This window comes from Furipterus horrens, unplaced genomic scaffold, assembly GCF_987537825.1.
Source record: "Furipterus horrens unplaced genomic scaffold, mFurHor1.1.pri manual_scaffold_7, whole genome shotgun sequence".
NCBI classification, from domain to species: Eukaryota; Metazoa; Chordata; class Mammalia; order Chiroptera; family Furipteridae; genus Furipterus; species Furipterus horrens.
The window spans coordinates 65,780,938-65,803,900 of record NW_028327177.1 but is presented as its reverse complement, the minus strand read 5'-3'; the positions used below and the strand labels follow the sequence as shown (position 1 = coordinate 65,803,900).

The 22,963-nt window shown below is 41.4% G+C and overlaps 1 protein-coding gene across 1 annotated transcript in view; it reads left to right on the top strand.

Moving 5' to 3' along the window:
- ZNF704 (zinc finger protein 704) overlaps positions 1-22,963 on the top strand; it is a 186,020-nt gene that overhangs the window by 125,497 nt on the left and 37,560 nt on the right. The window lies entirely within an intron of this gene.

The window sequence follows — 22,963 nt, the reverse complement described above, 5'->3', positions numbered from 1 at the left end:
GTTCTGGTGACCTGTTTCACCACACTGTGGCACTGTATGTGGGAGAGGGATCTGAGAAGGAACAGTGCCGGTTGCTGCTGCTTTTCCAGGCACTTCTCCCCCTTCCCATACTAAGTAAGCTGCCTCCTTTTTGAGACTGTAGCTTCTTCTGCTGCCCCAACCTGCACTCGCTTTCACAGTCAAAAGCAATGTGGCTCTATTTTCCCCCGGCGCTGGATCCTCAAGCTACGTGGTCTGGTCTAGAGCTGGGATCCATCTGATTTGGGGCTGGAATCACTTCTCGGGTTTAAACTATATGACTGTGTTTTCCACCATGGCTACATTCACTATACTGCTAGACGCGCCTACCTTCCGTGCTCCCGCCAACCATGCTGTCACCAAGCATCACCCCAGCAGCTGCTGCTCTGCTCCTCTTTCTCTGCATCCCAGCTCCACCTCTCCTACCTATCTGGCTGATTATTTCTTCTTTATTTCTTTGCTGAACTTCCCGGTAGTTTTGATTTTCTGGATTTTCTGTTTTATTCTAGTTTTGAAGTGGTTGTAAATTCTTTATTAGTTGTGAGGAGATGCAGCGTGTGTATTTATACCTCCATCTTGGCCGGAAGTCTCAGAGTCTGGGTTCTTAGTGAGTATGCCTCTACTCTGAGATCTTGATTCATGCCAATGAAGGAACATCCAAACCTACAGAAAAATGTTATAAGAATTTATTTGAGCCAAGGGGGCCGGGGGTGGGGTGGGGGTGGGGGGGGACTGAGGACATGACCAGAAGCAAGATCTCAGCAGATTGAGAAAATGCTCCAGAGAATGGCAGTTTTGCAGCTATTTTATGGATTTAGAGTCAAAGGAGAAGGTGTAAGGGGGATTATGTGAAATTCATTGGTGATAGATTTAGGAAGTTGGGAGAAAGCAAAGCGGGGCAATCTCTAGGATTGGATAAAGAGTGAAATGGAGAGATGCACACTTCTACATTGGTGAGGACAGGAGAGGTAACAATTAACACTTACAGCATGGAGAGATGATATTAAGGGATCAAGGTAACAGGGAAGGTTCTGCAGTCTCTGCTGTGTGTGGTGAGTGTACTTTCCAGGGTCTGGAGAAGGAAATTACTCTGACATTTCAAAGGAGTGTTATGTTAGATGTGTAAGAACAACAAACAGGCTTACTTAAGGTAAAGATTGACCTTTGCTAAAGAAGCTATAGCCCTGGGATGTGACAATCCACCATGATCTACACAGATAGGAATTTATGATCAGATCAGCCCACATGGTCACCTTCAGTCACTGAGCTGGTCAAGTCTGCCATGTAGCTCATTTGAATTAAAAATAATATGTAAAGTCCACAAATAGCATTTTTATGATTTTCCTTTTTAATAAGCTTTTTAAATTAACAGACCGAGCCAGCATGTTAATAGGTCTTCCCCTGGACTATAAGTGTTAAATAATAATAATTTTAGAATCTGTAAGTCAGGGATGCTGCAGGTGCCTTAAGTGACTAGAAACTGCTTAGTCAGTTTGGTTACAAAACATAACGAACCATTGTATTTGGTAAAAATGGATATTGAAAAGTCTTAAACAACTAAACAAGTTATAATTTTTAACCAAAGATGTTACTTAGCTCTCTTATTTTAGTATGCCTTGGTAATATTGTTAACAATGTAGATATAAATATATTTTAATTATACAGACAATTAAAATTAAACTCCCATGCAACTTCTAATCAAACATCTGTGACCCCGTGTGTCCCCCCGTGCTTTCGCTAATTCCCTTCCATGAGCATGTCTCAGTTATGAAGACCATGAAGTCTGCATAGTTCCTTCCTTTTAAGGAATCTCAAACTTCCTCTTTCTGTTTTAAGTTACATTATTCCAAAATAAATTTAGTTTTCTTAAGATTCAAAATTTAATTTGCAAACTTCTGACCCTGCATTACCTGTAGGCCAGACTGTTAGGCTCTGGATATGGTGCAGTGAGCAAAAAAGCAAGGCTCCCTTGCTCATAGGACTCACAGTCCAGAAGAGGGTGTGAGCATTGATCCAAGGTTGCAGTACAGTGTGATGAGTGACACCAGAGTATCATGTAGGTGCCATTGGAGGGCCCTGCTGGATGACTGAGCTGGATGAGACTGACTGAAGGGCAGTGGCTGATAGACCTTCTGAGTGGTGAGGTGCAGGGCATGGGGCCCATGGAAATAGTCCTCCAGGTCTTTCTACCTGACCATTGAGGAGAATGATAGGAGCTCTCTGGTGGCTCCCTGTTCTCCTTTGTGGCTTTGGAAGTTCTTACTGGTTAAAAGGAAGAGATTATAGATACTTAGCCTCCTCCATGCTGAGTTACTCAAGTGGAGCATTTTGGAAGTTCCTATGACTGCAACATGGAGACTGCTCCATAAACTAGTCTTGAAATTTTACTTCATACTTTAGCATTTCCTATGCACAGACATTTGTGAAAGGAAAGTCCTGAAGTTCTCCCATAACCTGCGTGACTTTGGCTGTGAAACTTTGAAGACACATGGAGAAAAGGGAGGAAAGTAGAGGTGGCCTGTCAGATTGACTCCCAATAGAGGCAGGACACAGAATTATAAATCTTTTTTTGTATTTATGTACAAATATACAGAGGACTTGTCAACCTCAGACTACATCCAAGCTGAGGCTGACATTCAAGCAGTCATATCTGGGTGGTGGGGAAGGCAACAGAAATCACAAATGGGAGGCATGATGTCCTGGGAAAAGCCTGGATTTTAGAAGCAGGCAGACAGACTTGCATTCAAACCCTGGCTTTGCCTTTGAATAGTTGTATGACTGTAGGCAAATCAACATCTTGAAAGCTCTTCACTTTTCCCCTTATTTTGCTGTGAGGATGAAATGAAACAACGTGTATAGAATCTAGACCAGTGACCACACTCCATCATGGATTTCTTCCTTGTCAAGTAAGCTAAGTGATCTCCTAAGGTCATACAAGGGGTATGTAAAAGCCAGTCTGGGATGGGAAAGCAGACCCAGTTCTCATGGAGTCTGCTCACTCTGGTGCACTCAGGAACCCCCTGCTGCCAACTGCAAGACTGATGGCTCTCAGCTCCTAACAAGGTTCCTAAAAACAGAAATAAACAAACCTCTTTTAAGTTAAACTTCATGAACTAGTCAAAATACCCCCAAGGAGATTTGCAAAAAGGTGAAGGTCTTTTGAGTGCGTGCCAGACACCCCTAAATCTGCTCTTTACAAGCCAAGTGGCAGCTCCTTTGTCCTAGCTCCTTAAAGCTTTGTGATAATTGATCTCTGTCACATTTGGAAATGGTAGCCCTGACATAACTGTTCTGGCAGCTAATAGTTATTTGTATATCAATTAGTAGTTATTGTTACTTTGATCTTTACTGAAAGCATTCATGGGAACTTGTCAGGTTGCTTTGGTACAGAGCTCCTAGCTAAGTCTTTCATGATAGTCATGACATCAGTGAATAATGACTCCTGCTGATTTTAAACAAGAGTAAATTGACTGTTATCCCATCAAAACCAACAAAAATGTATGGAGTGCCCACTGTGCAAGAAATGGACTGTATCAATAGAGAACATGAAGATGAAGAGTGTGGCTCCTATTTACCAGAAGGAAACCTGTGTACACAGAAAGCTAAAATACAAAACTATACAAAAATTGCATCACTTAGCTATTGGCACAACCATGCTGAGTGGCAAACCACCCCACATTCAATTACTTTAAAAAGCAGTTATCTAACAAACGCAGAATTCAAAACACTAGTAATAAAGATGCTCACAGGCTTGACAGATATGCTTGAGTATAGCAAAGACATAAGAGAAGAAGTGAGGGCTATGCTAAATGAAATGAAGGAAAATCTGCACAAAACCAATGGTGAAGGGAAGGAAACTGGGGTTCAAATCAATGATTTGGAACATAATGAAGAAAAAAACAGTCAACCAGTACAGAATGAGGAAACAAGAATTGAAAAAAGTGAGGAGCAGCTTAGGAACCTCTGGGACAACTTTAAATGTGCCAACATTCAAATCATAGGTGTGCCAGAAGAAGAGGAAGAGCAAGAAATTGAAAAATTATGTGAAAAAATAATGAAGGAAAACTCCCCAAATTTGGCGAAGGAAATAGACATACAAGTCCAGGAAGCACATAGAGTCCCAAAGAAGCTAGACCCAAAAAGGACCACACCAAGACACATCATAATTAAAATGTCAAAGGTGAAAGATAAAGAGAGAATCTTAAGAGCAGCAAGAGAAAAGCAGAGCATTGCCTACAAAGGGGTACCTATAAGTCTGTCAGCTGATTTCTCAAAAGAAACTTTGCAGGCAAGAAGGGACTGGCAAGAAGTATTCAATGTGATGAAAAGCAAGGACCTACAACCAAGACTACTCTATCCAACAAAGCTATCATTTAGAATGGAAGGGCAGATGAAGTGCTTCCCAGACAAGGTAATGCTAAAAGAGTTTATTATCACCAAACCATTATTATATGAAATGTAAAGGGACTTATTTAAGAAAAAGAAGATCAAAACTATGAACACTAAAATGACAACAAACTCACAACTACCAACAACTGAATCTAAAAAATAGAAACAAAATCCAAGTAAGCAAACCAGAATAGGAACAGAATCACAGGTATAGGGATCATTTGGAGGGTTATCAACTGAGAGGGGGAAGGGGGAGAAATGGGCAAATGGTGCAGGGATTAAGAAGCATAATCGGTTGGTACAAAATAGACAGGGGGAAAAGTTAATAATATAGGAAAGGATGAAGCCACAGAACTTATATGCACGACCCATAGACATAAACTAAGGGGGGTGGGGTTTGCTGGGGCAAGGGAAGTACTGGGCAGAGGGGAGCAAATTTGGAAAAAATTGTGACTACTCTAACAACATGATCAATAAAATATACTTTAAAAATGTTTGTAAAAAAACCCAGCAGTTATATATTCTCACTCACTTGTAGGCAGGTTGGCTGGGGGTCAGTCCATCTAGATAAGATGTGGCAGTGTTGAGCTTCAAACTGCATCTGGATTCAACTTCACTCTACATGATTCATCTTCCTTGGCTTGGCAAGCTAACCAGAGCATGTCCCTCTCATAGTGATGGCTGAAGGGCAAGATGGACAAGCAGAAGCCAATGATGCCCTTGAGGCCTAGATGCAGAGCTGGCACACCACCATGTCTATCCCATTCCCCAGGCTGAAACAAGTGCCACGGCACACCCCGAAACAGGTGAGGGAAGTACTCCCCCTCTAGCGGAAGGAACTTCAGTGTCAGCTCATACATTGAAGGGTGTGCATCGGTACTGGGAAGAATGATGTGAACTACAGCAGTAATATAATAAAGTTCACAGTGTTGGGGGTGTAATATAGAGAGTAATCCATTCTAACCAGGAAATTTTTATCACTTGCTTGAATTTGAGATAACCTTAAAGAGTCGGTAGGATTTAAATAAGCCAAGTTGGGAAGTTGGGTGTTTCAGCGAGTGGGAACTCCATGAAGAAAATTATAGACAGCACTGACTTTAGTAAGGGGTTGAAAATTTCTGGGGTGGCTGTGGAACAAGCAAGGAGTCATTGGAAGGAGGACACAAAGACCAGACAGGCAGCGTTGGGCAGTTCTTAAACATTTTGTGTTCATGTGAGAAATTGTTGAATGCTCTAAAGCTTTTAGAACAACACACATAAGCTTATTTAAATATTTTCATGCAAGTTCAGCCCATAAATACATGAGAAGGAAGTCCTGGCAAGTGTGGCTCAGTGGATTGATCGTTGGCCTGCAAACCAAAAGGTTGCAGTTTCGATTCCCAGTCAGGGCACATGCCTGGTTTGCGGGCCAGGTCCCCAGATGGGGGTGTGAGAGAGCCAGCCAATCAATGTATCTCTCACACATCAATGATTCTCTCTCTCTTTCTCCCTCCCTTCTCCTCTCTAAAAAATAAATAAATAAAATCTTTAAAAAAAAGAAAAAGAAGGAAACAATTCTAGATTGAAATGAGCTCATGAATGACCTTGAATGTCATGCTGTGGGGTTGACTTTCATTCAATGGGTTATGTGGAGTCATCAAAGACTTCTGATTTGGAGAAGGGGAAATTTTATAATCAGAGTAAAGTTCAGCAAGATCACTAAGAGGCAGTTTGACGACTTGATTAAAAAATGGTGGCCAGATGGGAAGGAGAGAAAAATTAGCATGGGCAGACAGACCAGCTAGCCAACTAGTAATAATACCAATAAGAAGACAGTAATTCAGAAAGAGGATCTAAAAATAAGAGAATGGATTGAAATTTTCATCAGTAGAATCAAAAGAAGCAAGAAGGAGTGCAGGCTAACAGAGGAAGAGGGCGAGGTGACCATGTTATGTGCATTATCTTCCAAATCTCACAACACCCTAAGAAGCAGGTATTACTAGTTCCATTTATAATTGAGAGAAAAAAACCCTCAACCCAGTTCTGCAGACTGCAGAGTCTGTGTTCATCACCTGTTAATGTACAAGCCTCATGAGCTCAACTCTCTGGTTTTCTATTGTATTCTCAATGCCAGGCACAAAGCTGCGTAGAGTAGGAACCGATGCACATTTTCCTAAGAAGTTATTTAATGAGAAAGCGAGGCTTTATGTGTGCATGGTGCTGTAACAGGGCAATGGGGTATTTGTGTGCCACCTCACAGTGATAATATCCCTGATATTTGTGCAAGAATTAGGGAGTAATGGGTGGACTATAAGACATTTCACGCATTTTTTCTACTTAAATTTTCCTTACCAAGGAGGCTTTTACATTAGCTAAAAGCACAAGAGAGGCTTTAACTACTGCAGTTATTTAAATATATTATAGTATGAAATGCCTTTGCAACTTAAAAATGGAAGTGTGATAAAGTTTAAGCAGTGTTTTAATTGACCTTTCTTAGTTTTCCCTGTGGCAGATAAACCAAACCAGCAGAGGAAGCTGACAGTGAATAGCAGCAAGTAACAAATCTTGCTGACCCGGCACTTGGGTATTGTTCCTGACAACATGGGTCTTCCACAGAGTTTAATACAATGCTCCTTTAGTAGATGACTGATGAAATTGTAATCCGTTTTGAATAGACTCCCAAGTTCTTGTTTTCAGAATTTAGAAATAGACATGCAATCTTAAGGATGCAGAACAGAGAGCAGAGCCAAAAAATGTAACTATTTTCCTTGAAATGGCTAAATTATGAACAAAAACAGTGTAAATGACTCAAAAGGGATTAGTTGGAGTTTTCTGAATGCTCAGTTAGACATCTGTCCAAAAATTCCTCCTGTGGGTCAGGTCCTGAGATAATACATGCCCTGTGATTAATCAGGATCAGTTATAGGGACTAAGAATGTGAGTGTCGTCTCCACTACTTTGGCTCCAGGTGCTAGAAGGCTAAAGAAAGATTTCTGGGTTACTCAAGGATGGAAGGCATCAGACGAACTAAGATTCCTGTTAGCTGTTGATTTCTTTTCAAGACTCAGTAGTTCTGAACTCAGGCCACTCATTAGAGTCTACTGGGAAGTTTTAAAACTATCAATGCCTCAGGCCCACCCCAGAGATTCTGATTTAATCAGTCTGGGGTGGAGTTGGGCATCTAGCTTGTTTTTAAAAGTCTTCACAGGAGTTTAAGGTGCAGGAAGGTTTGGGAAATGTAGGATTAGACCAATCTTTCAAGCAAGTCTGAAAGGTGAATGTGAAGGCACCCCTGGCCTCACCAGTCCCCCTGCCCCCTGGGCTTCATGTGCCCCTTTATCCCCACATCTCCAAGTCAGCAGTTGGAAGTCAGAACAGAGGGCCTAATCCAAATAGCAAAATCATTGCCATAAATGAATTGTTGCTTGGGATGTTGTCCCAAAGTGCTGTGCCCTCTGAAGCCTGTTCTGAACCTCTCATGAGAAAAAGAATAAAATGCTCCCTTTGGGGGGAAAGAAAACATGCATCTTAGATAGTCTTAACTGAAAACAAAGGACAAGGGCAATTTAATTCGCATTTTGTGTGGGCTTAATACACTCACAGTGACTCTAGAAACGCATCTTGTATTTCTGTCCATGAAAAAAGGGGAGTAAATTACTGTTTTGCAATATTATCTTATTCTCTGTCCCATCTATCTTCAGGACCTGAATGCAAAGTATACTTTGATGGCCTGTATTTTAATGACTAATTTAATTTGATGAGTCAGAATTTTCAATTTTGCAGCCAAGAATTATGACCAGCATGCATCCATAATTCTTTTTCTTCTTAGGAATTACTATTGTTTCCATGGAATCAGTTGAATTGATGAATATTAAATCTGACTTCTCCTTGTGTGCATGGAGGCAAAATGGCAGAAAAGAAAGATCAGTGGCAATAGAGAGATTTTGTGCTAAACAAAATGTTTATGCTGAAATACCACAGCCCTGGCCCTATGGTGTTACTCACAATTGCACTTAGGAAATGACTTATCAATCAGATGGAAATCAGTAGTTGCTAAGAGAAATTCAGTTTTGGAGCCCCTCTTTATTGAAGAAAACTGCTGAAGCCAGGAAAGAAAAGATCAAAGGCCCGCAGAGGAACTGGCCAGTGGAGCTCATTAGTAGTGTCTAGTAAGCCCATGGAAAAAGATTGCCTAGAGGAACCAGAAGCTTCCAGGCAATCAGGATTGCCTCCTTAGAGCCTTGGGAGTAGTCGATGTTTCATTGATCAAGAAGGAATTAAAAAACCAAATTGAACAAACAAAACAAAACCCAGGACGTTTGATATTCAGATGAACTTGAAAAGTCTTAGGGATAAGAAAATCTGCAAAAGAGACCAAAGTTTTGACTAGTGCAGAATTTTTCCTTGTGTCACTCATTTGTTCAATTAATATTTGTTGGACATTTTAGGTACTGTTTTTGGCTCTGGGGATAAGGCTGCTTTTTATCCATATTGATGGACTTCCATCTTGGAAGTGATAGAAGTTTGGGAAAAGGTTCTTTCTGGCATATTTCATTTTTAGTAGCATTGGCAGGACTTTCTCCATTTTTTATCCTCCTTTGACCATACAGACTTCCTGCAAGATGGCAGTTTTCACAGAAAGGAAGAACATGTACCTGCATAGTGTTATGGCTGCTGGTGAAAGAGTCTGGACCACACTCCAGACAAACTGTATTATTTGTCCAGGAAGAAGTGGCTGCAGTGTTGTCAGGCCCTCTCTATTATAACAAGTTGAAGGAGTCATTTTATGATTGTGATATATTCTTCTAGAACCCAAAGTAAGACTCTGCTGGGTGAGGCTCATGGCCCAGTAGTCCCTGTGAGGAATCCCACTGATTGGTACCAATGAGAGTGTTCTCCTTAATGTCAGCATCAGACACAAGGAGGACACTTCTCAAAGTTCACCACTCACTGAACTGAATCTTAGGCAATAGCATTGAGCTGTGGCTGGCTTCTAAGATGATAGTGTTGACATAATTGCCACTAAAAAAAATTATAGATAGAAAGGATTTCCCTGAGTGACCTATTACTGAAGAATCTCACCATTTGAAATTATATGTCTATTAGCTTACCTCTGTAATGTCTGTCTTTTCTATGCCTCCATCATGAGGCCAGGTACCTCATCTTATTCATGGATACCAGGACAAGTTGCCTGATATTAAGCTCATTAAATGTTCCATTACTGATCTGAATAACCAATGATATAGATGATGCAAACCCAGAGAGACATTGGACTCCACGTTCCAAAGCTGTCAACTTAGTGAAATGGCCAGCTTAACTGAAAAGCAATAAAAATAAAGTCTATTGTCTAGGGCCCCAGTTTCCATCCGCACAAGGTCAGGATGGGGGAGATTTGGCTTAACAGCAACACCTATGAAACAGTTCAAGGATTCAGTTGATAATAAGCTCAGTATGAGTCAGCAGTATAAAAAGCAAATGTCTAGTATCATCATTAAAAATGAGTTCCCCCATCATAGTCAATTGATTTTCAATGAGGAGGCCACGACAACTCAAGAATTGTTTTTTTTTTTTTTTTAACAAACGGTGCTAAGACTGTTGGAATATTGACATGCAAAAAAATGAAGTTAGACCCCTACCTCAACCATATAAAAAAAAAAAACAAAACTCAAAATGAATCAAAGACCTATGCTTGAAAAGTAAAACTATAAAACTCTTAGAAGAAAACATAGGAATAAAGTCATGACCTTGTGTTAGGCAATAGTTCCTTAAATATAACACCAAAAGCACAAGTGATGAAAGGGAAAATAGCTAAATTGGGCTTCATCAAAGGAGAGCTCACAGAATGGGAGAAAATATTTGCAAGTCATATATCTGATATTGGTCTAATAAAAAGTTAACTAGCCCAATGAAAAGGGGCAAAGGACTTGAACATTTTTGCAAAGAATATGTACAAGTAAAAAACAATCACACGTACTTCCAGTCAAGATGGAGGCATAGGCAGACAGGCTACACCTCCTCATGCAACCATAGAAACAATTACAACCAGATGTCAAAACAAATAATATCCAAACCATCAGAAAACTGAGTTGTATGGAAGTCCAACAACCAAAGATTTAAGCCACATTCATCCAGATGGGTGGGAGGGGCAGAGTCACAGTGACAGGTGGAGATGTGCTGTGGTTTGGAGAGGCAGCAGCAGTGGCAGTGGTGGCCGCACAACAGGTGATCCCACATTCACATATAGTGGATAAAAATCAGGAGGGATTCCTTGGGAGTGAGCAATCCCTGCACAGCCCAGGGTTCCAGCACCAGGAAGATAAGTCTCCATTACCTCTAGCTGTAAAAACAAGTGGGGGGTGGGGCAGCAGAAGAAACTGCTGGATTTTTGCCATTTAAAGGGCCCACGCAGACTTAGGACATACCCAAACCCATCCACTCAGCATTTCACCACCAGGGCAGCAGCTGGAAGGGTACAGTCACATACAGGAAGTGGGTGAAGTGATTGGAAGTGGGGCAACTGCCAGGCAAACCTACAGAAGGCAGGCAGTGGCACTGTTCACTCTCCAAACCCACCCTCCAATACAGAGCCACAAAGCAGTGAAGCAGGTCGCCCCGCCCTGGCGAATACCTAAGGCTCTGCCCCACACAACTTCACAGGTGCTCTAAGACAGGGCATCAGAACAGCTCTACTTAGTACACAGAAACAAACACAGGGAGGCTGCCAAATTGAGGACACAAAGAAATATGGCCCAAATGAAAGAACAGAACAAAACCCTGGGAGGGTGGGGGAATGCTAAACAGAGCTAGCCAACAAATCATATGCAGAGTTCAAAACAGTGGTGATCAGGATGCTCAGAGAACCCATTGATTGTGGCAACAACATAAAAGAAGAAATAAAAGCTACACTAAGTGAAATAAAAAAATCCAAAGGGAACCAACAGTGAAGGGAAGGAAACCAGGATTCAAATCAATGATTTGGAACATAAGGTAGAAGTAAACATTAAACCATAACAGAAAGAAGAAAAAAGAAACAATTCAAAAAAATGAGGATAAGCTTAGGAACCTCTGTGACAACTTTAAATGTACCAATATCCAAATCATAAGGGTGCCAGAAGGAGAAGAGCAAGAGCAAGAAATGAAAACATATTAGAAAAAATAATGAAAGAAAACTTCCCTAATTTGGCAAGAGAAATAGACATACAAGTCCAGGAAGCACAGAGAATCCCAAACAAGTTGAACCCCAAGAGGACCACACCAAGACGCATCATAATTAAAATGCCAAAGCTTAAAGATAAACTCTTAAAAGCAGCAAGAGAAAAGCAGAGAGTTACCTACAAAGGAATTCCCATAACACTATCAACTAATTTCCCAAAAGAAACTTTGCAGGCAAGAAAGGGACTGGCAAGAGTACTCAAAGTGATGAAAAGCAAAGACCTACAACCTAGATTACTATATCCAGCAAAGCTATCATTTAGAATGGAAGGGCAGATAAACTGCTTCCCAGACACGGTAAAACTAAAGGAGTTCATCATCACCAAGACATTACTATATGAAATGTTAAAAGGGCTTATTTAAGAAAAAGAAGATCAAAATCATGAACATTAAAAAGGCAACAAATTCACTACTATCAACAAATGAATCTAAAATTTAAAAAAAAAACTAAGTAAACAAGTTGAACAGGAACAGAATAATAGGTATGGAGATCATTTAGAGAGTTATCAGCTGGGAGGGTGAAGGAGACTGGGGGAAAAGGTGCAGGGATTAAGTACAAATTGGTAGGTACAAACTATACAGTGGGGGATGTTAAGAAGAGTATAGGAAATGGAGAAGCCAAAGAACATGCACTTAAGACCCATGGACATGAACTAAGTCGGGGGAGATTGCTGGAGTGAAGTGGGGTACCGGGTGAAAGGAGGCAAAGGTGGAAAAATTAAGACAACTATAATAGCATAATCAACAAAATATACTTAAAAAAAGAAAAAGAAAAACAAGCACATGTGAAGTTATTCAACATCAATGCCAATCAAAGTGATTTCACACCCAGGATGATGGCCGTTATCAAAAAGATGAACACTATCTAGTGCTGGAGAGGATCCAGAGGAACTGGAGACTTCATACATTCCTGCTAGAATTGTAAAATGGTACAACCTCTATGGAAAACAGTTTGTCAGTTCCTCAAAAGTTTAAACATAGAGTTACCATGTGACCCAGAGCAATTCTACTCCTAAGTGTATCCCAAAGAGAATTGCAAATACATGGATGCACAAAAACTTGCATGTAAATGTGCATAAAAACATTATTCATGATAGCCAAGAAAGTCAAAACAACATAAGAGTCCCTCAGTTGATGAACGGATAGATAAAATGTGCTCTATCCTTACAATGGAATATTATACAGCAATAAAGAGGAATAAAGTCCCGATACATGCTACAACGTAGATGAACCTAGAAAACACTCAAGTTAAAGAAGGCAGTCACAAAAGAACACACGTTGCCTGAGCCCATTTATGTAAAATGCCCATCACAGACAAGTCTATAAAGATAGAAAGTAGATGAGTGATTCTCAGGGACTGGGTACTAGGTAGTGACTGCTGATGGGCACAGGGTTTTTTGGGGGGAAGGGTGCAAATGTTCTAGCAGTGGTGATGGCTGCCCAACTCTGTAAACATACTAAAAGCCAATGGACTGTATACTTTAAAAGCATAAATTTTTAGGTATATAAACTATAACTTAATAAACCTGTTATTAAAAAAAAAGGAAACCCCCAATATAAAGTCCCCTTCATAGAGCACTGGTCATACCATGCTTGAAATGCTGAATTCAGTCCTGGGCCTGAGACAGATACAAATTAAGCTTATCTCACCATGGAAATTAAGACATTTAGATTTTTTTGGAGCAAAACATCGAAGACATATGTGATGCTTAATCTATTTTAAAAAGAAAAGACTTGCAGAGTACATTTGAGTCCTTGAAATACAAGTGACATTTATGTCAAGAAGGGTCATAATTGTCCTCTGTCGTTCTGAAACACTGAACTACATAAGGAAAAGGCTGTTGTGGCCTCAACACAAAGGAGAACTTTCTAACACTGAATTGCCCCCACCCCACCCCCCCAAAAAAGAAGAAGAAGGATCTGTCTCTAGGGATGATGACTGTCTCTCCATGAGAGCATAGGGTCAATGTGCATGTGGGAAGGGGACAGTGAAAGGGGCAGACGCTTCAGATGACAGGTTGCCCTGGCTGATCCCAAGCTAGCTTTCCTATTAGTGGATTCTATCCTTTAATCCCAGAAAACTCTTCTGAGTTGTAACCCACACTCAGATCTCATATGCCTGAAAATGTGTGATACTTTTTCTTCTTAATGCATTTGTTACCTAGCACAGTGTCACATTAACATATACCAATATTTTTGCTCATTTAATAGACTTAAAATAGCTCCTAATCTACCAGAAGACAGATCATCAGCAAATTCAAAAGTGTTTCTGTGCCCTCGCCCAGACCATTTATAAAATGATCCGAAGCTGCAATTTCACAGGAACTCAGTGATTGATATTGTCTCCATCCAGAGAAGAGCCCATTTATTTCCACTCTTAATTTTTCTGCCTATAAACTGGCTATTAAAGGCATTTTTAAACACCAAAAGGGTCATCTCTTTTTAAATATGTTATTCACTTTATTTTCAGAGAGAGGGGAAGGAAGAGAGAAAGAGAGGGAGAGAAATATCAATGTGAGAGACAAATATCAATTGGTTGCCGCTCATACGTGCCCTGACTGGGGACCAAACCTGCAACCCAAGCATGTGCCCTCACCAGGACTTGAACCATTGACTTTTCACTTTGCAGGACAATGCCAAACCAACTGAGCTATACCAGTCAGAGCTAAAGGGGTCATCTTTAGTGCCCTTCCTTCTACAACCTGAATTGGTTTGGAGCCATGCATGGTCTCACCTCAGAGATCTCACAGCTTCACATCCGTCAGTCGGGAAGATAAAGGGGTTGACCCACTGCACATGTCTCTTCTGGAAGCATTGTGATAGATGAGTCAGGTGTAATTTGCTTTTGTGGAAGTCATGTCATTTTACTTTCACCAGCATAAAAGATAAGAAAATCTGAGCCTCAGCCATTGGTGGGAGCCCTGCTTCTAAAACAGTTATTCTGGTATCCTCCCTGTAGCTCGGGGCACTTAAAGACAAGTTACATAGTTGGAGCTAATAGATTCTCCCTTCAGTTTTTTTAAAACAGTGAGAGTTTAACCTGCCAGAGGCTATCAGTCAATTTCAAGGAATCTACCCACTGAAATAATTTACAAAATCTTTGGGCAGGGATATATAGATTTTTCTTTCCTGATTCAGAGTTTGCACCTGAATACCATTCACTATGTGTTTCTCTAGTCTCATTGACTGTGACCAAAACACCACTGGTTTCAGTATCCATGTGACTGCTGCTATTTGCTGCTCTGAACTTCCATTGCCACTGCTACTATCAGAACTATCACTACCATCTTCCCAGCTGCTGCTTAGAGATCATCCCAGACACCTGTCACCAACAGACTAGGTCAAGCACAGCTGTGGAAGCAGTTCAGATTGTGGTGCAATGCATCAGGAACCAGCCCTGAGTGTTGTCAGAGAGTTGTGCTGGCCTAGGCCTGGGATCCTGGGAGGTGGCCTTGCAGTGAGGTGAGCCTTGCCTTCCCTGCTTGACCAGCTGGCCCAGCTCGTCCACTGGCTGTGTCCTGGGTCTCCAGCTTCCAGGAAACCGCACTCACATGTCTGGCCCTCTCCACTTGCCTAACTTGCCAACCTCTTTCCCTAGCATATGGGGTGAAAACACTTAGCTCCAGCTGCTTTTATGAAATATCAGACAGGGTGGCTTAAACAGACAGTTTTTTCTCACAGTTCTGGAAGCTAGAAGTCAGAGATCAAGGTGCCAGCTGATTGGGTGCTTGGTGAGGGCCCTCTTCTTGACTTATAGGTGGCTGCCTTCTTGTCTGATATCTCTTTTCCTTATAGGGGCACCAATTTCATCCCAGGGGTTCCACCGTCATGACCTCATCTAAACCTAATTACCTCCTAAGACCATCACCTTGGGGGGTAGGCCTTTACATATGAATTTTGGGAGGACACAAACATTCACTCCGAACAAACACAGACTGTGGTGTCCAACTGCCTGGATGGGAATCCAGCCTCCACCATTTCCTTTGCTTTGCTACTCTGTGCCTCGTTTCCTCAGCCCTGTGAGTGGGACCTATATTATTGTTGACCTCATAGATTTATGAGAGTCAACTGAATTCATGAAAGTAACGGCTAGAGCAGTGGCTGGTATATAGTAAATGCTCCATAAATGTCAACTATTATGATTTAAGAAGATGGGTGATACCCTGGGTTTGACCCAGTAGAAGCATCACCCAAAGAAGTTATAATGAAGGTAAATCTTGGGCAGTTATTGGAATGGTCTTCAGATAGTTCTGGAGTCAGAAAGTCCTCCCCTCCAAGGACCTAGCACAGCAAGGTTGGTGGAGCTGGGCCACTCTGCCTGACCTGGGACTCCTCTAACAGGCAGCTGCTCAGGATACCCATCCACTTGACTTACCCTGAGACTTAAAACTGCTTTGAAGTTCTTCCTAACCAATGCTTGCTTTCCTCACTTCTTACCTGCCAGTGTCAGGTCATCTGGGGGCATGCAGGCTCTCCCCACCCTCATGGGCTCCCACCCCTCTACCCTTCCCAGACTTCTTCCCCAATAAGTCACCTACAGAACTGATCTTGTCTCAGGACTTCTTCTGGAGAATTCAGACTGACACAGCAGCTATTATCACCTTTCTAAACTCCTAAAACTTTCACCTGCCTACAAGTGAAAGCGGGTGCTTATTTCTGTCTGTGCTGGATGAACCTTTGTAGAAATAGCATACTAAGTGAGGAAAGTGATGTTAATGGAGATAGTGACGTGTCATACTGTAAAGGCTTTTTTCTCCATATTTTTATTATCATGTTTAAGTGGCTCATTTTCTCATTAAATTTCTAGTAAATCCAGATTCAGTAGTCTGTATGTTAATTCCTTATCATAAGCTCATGGGTTCATTTCTAGTATGTACCAAGACAAATTTATAATGATTTTTTAGAAAAGTAAAGAAGACAGGTAACCACTGAGCTATTGACTGATAGAGTTCTACTTGCATTTGAAATATTTGGAACTTCTTAACAGCACAGAATTGAAAGATATATTGAGTGGGTAATTCCACCTCAGTTTAATCAACATGCTATTATGGTAAATGCACCTATAAATCACAACTACACTAGTGTGACCACCTAAATGAGTGAAAAATTGCCAGCAGAAGTGGAAATTATTATTTATACCTGAGATCTCTCCAGTAATTTCTAGTGATACTTTTTACACTAAATATTAATTCTAGCATCCTGGGCTTCTAAGCCATTTATATTGTTTTCAGAAGAAATGTGAAATAATAGCTCCAATGCTTTGCTTGCCCTGGACTGTAGACTTCTCTTGGCTGTAGCCTAAGCCCTATTTGGCATTACTGACCTATATTCATCTACCTCTTATTACAGGAAACTGGATATGCCCTGTCCAGTAGCCACCCAGCTGTGTCACTGATCTGCTGATATGCCCAGCAGTAACCTTTGCATTGTGTTCCTGACTCTATCAGTTTCTCCTGCTTATTCCTCAGGGGAAGTCATGTTTCTTGCACGGAGTAGAAACAGCTCAGTACAATTGTTCAGCCTTTGTGTGTTCAGTACATAGGTTTGATTTTATAGCCCTTAGATCATACTGCTGTGCACAAATCTGAGAATGATAGAATTACCATTTTGTATGAGCAAGATACTTAATTGATGGTTTGAAATGACCTGTCATCAAATCATAACTGTGTGAATTGACAGAAACATATGTCAGTAACATGGTGAAAACGTACTAAAAAAACCCAGGCAACAGAACAGTAATGTTGTGTATGAGGATCCTCCCAAGGGCAGCACATCAATGGCCCCACTCCTGTCCCAGGAGCTAGACATTCTGAGGTGTCACTCTCAGCCTTGGACAAGTTGTGAGGTGAGGAATTCTGCCCACAGCAATACTTAGCATGTGATAGATGTTGAATTGAAGCTTGCTTGGATTATATGGTAGGAGATTATCTTCAATAAAAGCTATCTTCAGAAATAAAATTACCCACAGTACATACCTCATAAAAGAGAACCATGATCAGTCTCATTGGCCTGAAACGATCAATTTTAAATGAGGAGAAATTGGTTCACTTCTAGCCCATGAAACTACAGATAAATGTTTCATAAAAACAAATGTCACACAAACCATATGAAACTGCCACTTTTATAGATTAAAAATAGTGAGTATAGATAATGTCATGCAGTTCAACCTAACAGTATAAAACAGGTATTGGTGTAAAGGTTAGAATTGAGTAAATGAGTTAAATTGAAATTTAGTCATTCACAACATTTTAAACATATTATAATAGTCCTATTTAATGAAAATTCATTTAAAGAATTATTTTGAAAGCCAAGCACTTTTTAATGAGTAATAAGCCTATAATTTAATCTATTTTGTCCACTTGAACATTTATATGTTATGTCCCTTATTAATGTGGAATCATCCACGTATATAAAAGAAATCCTTTTTATTGTAAGATGATTTAAAATGTAATACAGAAAAAATGTGTAATCTCAAACAGATTGCATTTAGTTCAATTTTAGAAGATCACAAATGTGTCTCAAATTTAAAACAAAGTTAAAGAGATAATCGTGCAAACAGCAGTAATGTGTGGTTTGAAGATCCCCTTGGGCCTCTAGAATTAAGCAGGCCTGGCTGGCTGGCCGAGTGCCCTTAGAAGGCATTTGTAAAATGAGGTGATAATATCAACCCATGGTGGCAATTTGAACAGTGTACATAAAGTGTCTGGCACTGGGAACACTCAGTAATTATTAGCTATTATTGGAAAGAAGATGCAGTATTTGGGGAAAAAAAGATTATGTCTTTTAAAGCCAAACTGGGAATTTAAGCACCTTTAAAAGGAATTAATTCAGTCTCCATCACATATCAGTTTGTCCCCTCTTCAGAGCATAAGATGGGATGGGGGTAAGGGGCACATCCATTCTGCTGGGGTGTACCCAGATGTGGCTAAAATCTGCAAGCAGGTCCCAGATAGTTCAAACGTGAAATAAACCAAAATTTACAAATAGAATAAAATCCCCCAAAGTAAAGCATGAGGGTGAATTAGCACACGATGTATCTAACACTTCTCAGTGCAACTTGAGCTGCTGCCCTGGGAGGGTAGGGCTTTGCTCTCTCGGATCAGACTACTTTAACTCCCTCTATTCCTGTGGCCCCTCTCACTCCTGGGCAGCCAGTCGGGGTGGCTTGGTTGGGAACAATTGAGTCCTCTCTTTGCAAAAACAATGAGGTAAAATGGCTACAACTCCAAGTCCACATTTAGGTCTGTTGCCAATATAATAATGTTACTATTTCAGGACAAGGAAGTAATAGAAATAAATAATACAGTCTTTCTAAACCTTATATATTTTTAAAACTCTAGAGATAAATATCACCATATTTTTCTTTAAAAACATTGGGCTTATCTTTCTCCAACTGCCCTCATGAAAAAACTATTATCACCATAAAAAGTAGTGGAAAGTTCTTTCCATTATGAAGACATAAATGGATTTGAGGCCTCCAAGCAATAAGGTAATTAACCCCATCAGTAAGTCTGCAGTGACCTGACTTGGACGCAAATGTAAGTGCAAGAGATGCAATTTTCATTATGGTTTTCTTCCTGAGGACAACTATAATACTTAACCAGGTGTACTGTTAACCAGTAGACTGCCCGCTGCCTCAGGCACTTCCACCCCACCTGTCCAGCACCCCTGCCCTGCGCACATGGCCGGCCCGACCTGACCAGTGCCCCCAGGATTCCAGCTGAAAGATCCCGAGCTATTCCAGACCACCTGACCATTGCTCTGGCCACTGCTGAGGGGAAGCAAGCTGCTTCATGGGATGCAGATGTCAGCAAGGACATGGCTGACCCAGGCAGAGACAGTCACCATGGGAAGGACACGGTATCTAAGGGCACGGTCCCCTCTAACTCCCTTTAAGTCCTCCTCTATGCACAGAGCACACACAGGTTCCCATAGAGACACACACACACACAGACCCAAACACAGAGACGTACATGCTCAGGTACACACAGGACACACACACAGACATATACAGAGACACACACAGACTCACACAGATATATACTCAGATACAGACACACAGACACACAGAACCACACAGGATGTCAGCTCACACAGACACATACACAAGATACACACAAGACACAGGCTGATACGCATTCACAGATACGCACTCAGAGACTCATAGACACACAGACACACAGGGCATCAACTCACACACACAGCATCAAAAGAACTTGGTTGTGTTCCTCTGGTCTTCCATCACCTGGTACCTGAATGGTCATCCCTGAAGGGCGCTCCCACATGCACAGAGGGATCTGTGTTGGGATAGAACTACATGGACTAAGACTGGCCTGTCACCCCTGGGAAAACGTGTTGGCTGCAATCAGAAGTGCCAGACCTATGACACACAAAGGCCATATGGGGACACGCACAATGCTTCCCAGAGCAACACTTCACAGACCGCTCACATCAACGAGTCCAGCTAATCACCCAGAATTGTTTTCAGGGGACTTGGAACTTATTTAATAATGTTACTGCTGTCATCCCAGAGATCCCTGATGGGTCTGCAAGCCTTTGTGAATACAGAAGAATTATCACAGACTCTGGAACAAAATCAATTTTGCATAGAGAGGCCAACATTCTTTAGGGCATGTAAAAAAATATTCCTGTAAATGATTTATTGGGTAAGTCATAAATTAAACAAGTGGGACTACATCAAACTGCAAAGTTTTTGCATATATATCTCATCTTATTTCATCTAATCATCCCAAGCTCAGGCTTTTGGGGATTTTTTTGTCGTTGTTATTTTACCTATAAACACTTTAGTAGGTACAATTTAGGTTTTTAACGTGAGATTAGTTCACTGAAATGAGAGTTTGGGTAAAGCATGGTGATAGTAATAATTACAGTACTATTTATTGAGTGTTTGTAATGTGCCAGATATTACATATGCTAATAATTTTATTTAATTCTTCAAAAACCCTATAAGGTCAGTGTTATTGTCTGTTGGTGGAAATCAAGTCTCTGGGTAGGGGCTTTATGTCCCCCTGTCCAGGTGTCCTGTGACTCGGTTAAGCAAGCTGGACTTGCTAACCCCGGCAGCTGCTTGCAAGCTGTTTCAGGCCACTGAGCTATGCTATCCTGAGAACAGAGACTTTGCTGAGTACTCCATTATTCCCTTGTCCTATCATCTTGTTTGGAACTTAGCCTTAAGGACTCACAGTTCTGTTTTGTACCTAAGCAGTTAATATCTGAACCCCAGTATCCTGTTTTCCCTATAAGCAATACACATATCCTGTAATTGTCACCCTCAGATTTCAATAAAAGGAAGTTGCTTGCTCTGCTCAGTGCTGATTCCTGCCTGAGCGAGTGGCAGCCCCCGACCGTCCCACATTCTGTCTGCTGGAATTACTTCCGTGCCCTCAACCACTAAGTACTGCAACATTGTCATTTCTATTTTATAAATAAGGAATATGAAGCTTTGCAAAGCTACAAGATTTGCATAAAAATCCCTGAGCTAATTAATGCAGTTGCTGGGGATGAACCTCAGTCCATCCACCAGATGTTGTTGGGGTTAAGGGGAACAGAAATGGAGAAGTTATTGGATGTCTTCAATACATCTCCTAGGGTCATAATTCCAGGTAAAAATAATGGCTGTAATTTATGTGCCCAAATAGTGGATGTTATTAGGGGAGAGAGATGCTGATGGAAAGGCTGACTGATGCCTGAACTAGGAAGAGGCAGAGAACAAGGTAACTGCACTGCTGAACCTAGAGGGACCAAGGGCTTCTGCATGAGTGTGAAGAGGATGGTCTCCTGGGGAAGGCAGAATGAGTGACCCAACAGAAACAGGCAGAGCTTAGGGAAGAGTTCAGGTACAGTAACTGGGGGAAGGTGAGGATGTGGGAAGGGCAAATTTTGATGGAATGTAGAGTCCTGTAGTCAGAGTAACAAGGGCCAGCAGAGAAACTCATGGTGGTAGGACCCAAGAGGAGAGAGCAACAACTGAGAGAAAGAGGGCAGACTGGATATCATCTTTTCAGGTGAAATGGAATGGACAACAAAGCACTTGCTTAGTTCCATATTACTCAACGTGTCTTCCCCTGGCTGGTTTGGCTCAGTGGATTGAGCGTCGGCCTGTGAGCTAAGTGTCGCTGGTTCGATCTTCCAGTCAGGGCACATCAGAGAAGGAAAACTCTGATTCCAAAAAACCTCCGCTGCCTTGCGGCATACCTCTTCAGGGGAAAGGCTAAGGGAGTAAACCCCGACAGAAAATCCGGAGCTGGAGTCCCTAAGGCGGTTTGACGTTGTAGTCAACACCGGCAACTCCTGCGGCGCACCTGAAGCCAAGCTGTATTGACTCCGTCTTTCCCTTGGACCCTTCAGCTGCAAAGAGAGGGGTGGTCTGCTGCATGGGCAACAGCAGACCCTCCATATCACCCTGCCCAGGCTCTGTAGCTTCAGCTTCACTGGAGAGGACACTCCAGCGTCATCACAAGATGTCGATTCAACACGGGAGGAGACAGATACCGTGTCACTCCCGAGTTGGACTGCACAGCCATTCTCGGCGGTGCAGTTAGACTCTTAAGAAGCTACACCATCGTCTCTCGAGACGGACGGCTGCCGCCGACTCAACGTGTGATCTGTGGGTCAATGTAGGTGTGCAAACTGTCAACAGTCCACAGTGAGCAAAGACATAGAGAAGATGTAGACATATTGCCTTGCATGTTACATTTTGCTCTGTTTTTCACATCTTGTTAGATCAAGGTCACTGGATGTATTACTGCAATAGGCAGTTTTCCTAATCTTCCCTGTAGTCTTAAAAGAAACAATACCTAAAATGAACTTGGAGGTGTTAACAGTGACCACTTTGACTACAAAATTCCTTCAGAAAGGAAACAGTGTTTCTTTCTGCTTAATCACAGTTAGTAGTTAACTGGATCTGGTTTGCCAAACTCTTAGTAAAAGCTTTCCTAAAATTCCAAGATTGGGGATGGTTACTGTGGCCTTTCCAGTAGAAGAGATTTTACTTCCAGACTTTATTCCTTATTTTAGGATTACCACAAGTTTTAAGAGTAATTGAACTTGGTCTAGACAGCAGATTTTGGTAGCTGCAAAGGAACTGGATTAGTGCTAATCTAAGGAATGTATTTGTCATTTTTATTTTCATTTGTTACTACAGCACTTTAATTGCAGATTAATGTCTCTTGTGGCACTCCAGGCTATAAAACATTTCTCTTTCAGTTGGAGGGTTAGCCAGGAAATGGTGTGTGTACACACCCTCCAAGCAAATGGCATTCAGGCATGAAATGACTTAAAAGAAGAAAAAGCTTCTTGTGACATAAACAATAGCTTGCCTTGTAAGCACTAGCCAAGCACTGAC